A 6,000-nucleotide genomic window follows, 5' to 3' on the forward strand; every position below is an offset into this window, starting at 1 on the left:
GTTTCCTAAATTCTCTTATGTCTATCCTCTCCTTTATTCCATCCAGGTAAACTTGAGCTTAAAAATATAATTATAAAGACCCTTTTAATAAATCCTATTTCTGGAGTGTCTGGGTGGCTCAGTCAGTTAAGCTTGTGACTCTTAATTTCAGCTCAGGTCATGATCGAGCCCCGAGGTTCAGGAGATCGAGCCCCTCCCCCCTCCCCTCCCCCCACACGGGGGCTCTTCAATGACAGTGCAAAGCCTGCTTGGGATTCTCTCTCTCCTTTTTTCTCTGCCCCTCCCCCAATCCTACTCACTCACTCTCTCTCTCTCAAAATAAATAAATAAACTTTATAATAAATAAATAAACCTTATTCCCTATTCCCATAATGGATTTCCTTATTTCTACAGATTAAACTCATTTTGTCCAATCTGGTTTTGTTTCCACATGGTGTTAACTAGAATATAGCTTTAGTATAGGATGCTCTTTTCTTCGTTCTTTTACTTTCCTTAATGAGATTTCACATTTTCTTATGAATCTGGATTCCAAAGTATAGTTAGCATGATATATGTCCACAATTCTTAGGGCTGTATAATACACACAAAAATTTTTGTGAGCGAATTTTGCCAAATAGTCACCAAAACTGGCTGTGTCATGAAGACGGATAATTGGTGAAAATCCCTCAAAAATAATTCAGAAAATCATCATCACAAATTCTATATTTTTCCTTTTGTGATGATATATCTCTACATGAACTACCCAGATAATTAACCTGACTCTGTATACACATGAAACTTTGGATAGTGTAAGATACTTTTTACATCCAAAAATATAGCTCAAATATAGTTATTGAGGCTTACTTATTTCTCCAACTATGGAGTCTCAAGGCCAGCTTTGATGGTGATTTATTACAAAATAATGTCAGAAATCAGAAATACAAAATGAGTGATTAAAAAGCTCTGGGCTTTTACTTGAATATGGCCTTCTTTTTCCCTACTTTACCACTTCGAACTCTATGCAATACACTCTCCTGGTTCTTCTTATGCTCCTTTTATAAAAACATTCAAATAAAACATCAGATTGCTTCTTGCCTGACCTATAGGCCCCAGGCACATTAATCTCATTCCCCATTCATCTACTACTCCTTTTACCATATGTGGTGTCAACTTCTGTGTTAATGGCCAACTGAAAGGGTGTGATGAGAAGTAGAAAAAGGGAAAATTTGCTTCCATTCACCTCTAGAAAAGGAGAACTATTTGGGGGGGGGGGGGGGCTCTGCTATTCTCCAGCTTCACGGGAATTCTATAGGTAGGTCCACTTAAAACAAACACTATTTAATAGAATTTAGCTTTATTGAGACCTGTTTTCAAATGGGAAAATTTATCTAAAAGGTCACTTTTAGCACATGGCCCTAAAGAACACCCTGCCCTTTCTACTATCCCCAACACCGTGGCTTTGCATGGGATGTGTGCAGTCACATTAATAGAGGACATCAAGTCTGATGGAGACGTGCTGGGGTTCCGCAGAGTGTGAATTATTAACTCAGGTATATGGGAGTGTATTAAACAACCCTGCAAGGCAGAAGGCATTGTTTAATGCTCTGTTTGTGTCTGATTCCTTTTTGTTTTCATACACCGATGGAAACCAGGTAGGAATGCTAACAAGAAATTTCAAACAGATAAGAGAGAATTTTAAGCTGTTGTCATCAGTCTCAGCTTCTGTCAGTGCATGAAGTAAACAACTTCAGATGAATTAGGCAACAATGAGAGAGACGAAGGATATGGCAGAGGGATGTCAGCATCAACACTATTCCTGCACAGTCATTACCAAAGCTCAATTAACTAAGCTTTAAATTCAAGAGAAACAGAGGTCCAGTCCTTCTCTTTTGTTTCTGTAGCTCTTGAGATCCTATTAGAGAAACTGAACTAAACAATGCTAGCCAATATTTTATCACATCACTTTTCCACTGAAATACAGATTTCTTTAGAAAGTATCTCATTCTGATAGTAAAAACAGAGAGTAAACGAAAACGGCAACACAGGAAGAACACTCTTGCTGGGGAAATTAGGGCCAGTCTGGGTATTTTAATCGAAAAGTTGTTTAAAACAAAAAATCATGAAAGTAATACATGCTTATCCAAATACCTTGATCATTTCATCTTAAATCATATAAGATGTACCTGCAATTGCCAAGCTTCTGACGTAGAACCAAGGCTTTTTTCTTTTTATACTAGGGGCCCTCCCGTAGTATATCTTCCATGATTTTCAGGCTCCAGGATTAGCTGTTTTTTGTTTGTTTATTTTTTAGTGGGATGAGGATTCAAAGGCTGTGAACAGCCCTTATAATGAGTACAGCAACTATTCTAATTAGCTACTACTCATGCCCTGCTAGTCATTAAATATTCTGAACATCACCTTTGCTTGTAAAGCAAAGTGAGTAAACAATTCCTCTAGATTTTTAAGATTTTTTTCTCAAATATTTTATCATTTTTTCATCCACATTGAACAGCATTTTTAGCAACTTGCCTTTATCAAGTCTTTCTGAAATAGTCACCTGCTTTCATAAAAACAAGTCTTTTTCTCTGCACTGCCAACTGATACATTTGTAAAATAGTTAATTAAATAATAAAGTAGTTAATATTAAATAATACAAATATAATCATATGTACAACCACCAGAGGAAGTTTGGGAAGAAACCACTGGCTCCTGGAAAGCATGTAGATAAACACAGAAGTATGTGAATCTCCTAGAAAGCGTCTACAAGATGCAAGCACTCAGTGAGTCACACACGGTAATCAATATGTTAGAACACACTGGAACAGAAGAATGAGAAAACGTCAAATAATCCAGAAGATAAGTTACCTGGGAGTTAATTAAGAGACCATATACTATACTGTTATATTACTAATTACAAAGATAAAACTATACGCATATTGTCATATCCCAGAACATAACAAAAGTATATGTAATATAAATGAGCTGTAACAGAAAATTTGAAAAATGTGCTCAACTTGCCCAAAAGTATTTCCTTAACTCAAAATTACTTGACTCAAAAATTTGACTCAGAGTATGTGTTTCATTCATGTAAGGAAACTAAATTACAATTTGATTACCACTTAAGATCTGCTTAGAAAAGCAAAGACCATGTATTTCATGTTCATTGGAACATAGCTAAGGTGGTTCCTTGTGTTAAGTGGGCTACATACATTTGCACCAGAAATGATTTTGAATGTGGACACAGAGATCCAAAATAAAATGGCTATTTGAGTAATCCTCAGTGACATTTTTCAACATGTGTAAGAAAACACTGGTAAATCAGAATGCACCTGTGGTAGGAAGAATTCTAAGATGCACTCCCCCGCAGGATCTCAGACCTAGAGGTTAAGTACATTTTCTCCGGAGTATTCATTCACATACTGATCTAGGTCCTTCTCTGAAGTCATTTTGTAGCTATAACTAATGTCTAAAATCAGTTGACCTTACAATTAGAGAGATTGTCCTGTTTGGGCGGGCGTAACCTAAGCATACGAACCCTTTAAAAGTGGAACATTTTCTTTTGCTGGCAAAAGAAGAAATCAAAAACAGGAAAAAAGTACAGCAAATTTTATTTTGTAAAAATCTGCAGTGCAGTGGCGGACTGCAGTTGCTTTTCTGGGGATACAGTGAACACTGAGTGTTGTTTTATGGGTGGGCTAAGAAAAAACCAAAGGATGTTTATGCATGGTTCATCACGTGTGGCATATAGTTGTGCACAGACATCAAATTACCCTCTGAAATCCAACTTTAGCAATTGAGTCTTAATACCTGTTATCCATTTTTCTACATTCTACTGAAATCACAGAAAATAAAACTGAACATAATAGCTGGTCATCTATTCAGACAGATGCAAGAGAAAGGTGACTCTCAAAGTGTGGTCCCCAGACTAGCAACATCAGCATCGCCTGGGAACTTGGAAATGCAAACTCTAAAGCTCTATCCCAGACCCACTAAATCAGAATCTCTGAGAGTAGGCCCAATTATATGTGTTTTAACAAGCCTTCCAGGTGATTCTGAGCCATGATCAAGTTTGACAACTGCTGCTAAAAAGACCCTATTATTACTTTAATCTCAATGCCTGCTGCTGGTCTCCACTAGGGACATTATAAGCCTCTGTGAGAATCTTTGTCCGTCCATTTTATGTTATACACATTCCTTTCCTCACAATCTTCTACTTCTCTGTGGGTCTCTCTCCTCTAGAATTTAGATGCGATATTATTATAGAATAAACCTATTTAGAATACTGTTTAAAGTGGTATTTTTGCAAAAGTCCATTATGTAATAATACAATTTAACAATTTGAAAAGCCAGAATATGTGATCAGGCTTGTGAATGCCCAAATGTCCCATTCTGTTTGGATATGTATATGCAAACAAGTAGCTTTCAAGAGAACAATGGTAACACTCCCCTTAAGTAAATCCATACATAAATAGCATGGGATTTCTAAAGCCATTTCACTTGTGCATTGGCATAGATTTGTTGCTATACTTCTGCAAAAATGGAGACTATTGTAATAAAATATATTCTACCAGAACTTAAAGTATCTCATATCACCCTAAGTGTCTTATGGACCCATTAATTATAAGGGGGGGAAAAAAGGATAGAAGATAAAATGTGTAGGGGACATAAATGTTTAACCACCACATAGAGTCTGAATAATTAATGGAATGATACCCTTTAGTGCAGAGCCCCATATCTTTAAACTGTAAGAGAATATGTGTGCACTATTTCAATATTTAAGCCAAAGTAAGTGATGTAGTTTCTGCATGTGAACTATACGTCCGGGCAATGGATTGAACAAATGCTTCATAATAATAAAATGGCTTTTAAACGTGAATTGGTCTCCTAAGGTATAAGGATTTCCCTAACCAACACAATTTATTCAGAGTAAGATTAGCAAAGACAATTTTTGAAGCAATAATATTCATTACCTCCACATTTTATAATATTGCTAGTTTAGTGTATCTGAAGTGCTCCAGTGTGTTTAGACTGAACTTTCATCACGTCTAAACAGCTTAACTGATAGTTACTTGATAACTCTTTTATGAAGCAGTTTTTTTAATAATGCTTTCATATTTCTGGTTTATGATGCCATTAAAGTCATCATTTGTCACATTAGTAATAGAGAGATTCTTAAAATATCCCTAGCAGCAATTCAGGATGGCTTTTAATGTCAGCATAAATTCCTGTATTACTAAACTAGCTATCTGAAATATTAACAGTGTTGTTTGCAATTTCAAAATATATGTGACAACATAAGTACAGAACGTAGATCCCTGGTTTAGGGAAAACCAGAAAACCTAAAGGAATAAAGCTAAAGTAGGTTGGCTTGACCTTGTGATAGGATTTAAAAGCAAAGAAAAAAACGTTCCTTTCGTTGTGGAACAGATCGGTGAAGTCGCTGCTACAGAATTATTTATTCTCCACAGACTAAGCAATTTAAAGTGGGGAGTAGTGGAGGAGGGGGGAAATCTAACTTGCCCAGAATTCTATTCTATAGTGAATCTATCTCAATTCAAACGCTCATGGATGTGGTTTCCATTTTTTTCTTAAAAGTTAAAACACTGCATGGCATGCTTCCCCCCCCCCACCCCCCACTCCCATTGCCTCTTGATATGGTGAATTTCTCTAGGGGGCCGTGGATAAGGCCCCAGGGCTCTAAAATTCAATTGGACATAATTGGTTCGGTGGCACAGGCTTGTGTGCTTACGTAACACCATCCCATCGCAAGGTCAGCTGCTCCATTCTTGGACACAAATGGAGTAATAATGTCCAAGAACCCCACTGTTGGGCTGCTTTGGAGATGGGCTTCACACACTCTACGGCTCTGCTCTATGTCTGCAACATCACAGGTGTGTGAAGACTACAGACCTGATCTTCTAAGAGAAGTTTCTCTTCACAGAGGTGTAGTTAGCTCTTATGTTTGGTAGGTACGTACATAATGAAAGCTACCTCAAGGGCCAAACCATGGGCTTAGGTCTA

Source organism: Panthera uncia, chromosome D4 (assembly GCF_023721935.1).
Source record: "Panthera uncia isolate 11264 chromosome D4, Puncia_PCG_1.0, whole genome shotgun sequence".
NCBI lineage: Eukaryota > Metazoa > Chordata > Mammalia > Carnivora > Felidae > Panthera > Panthera uncia.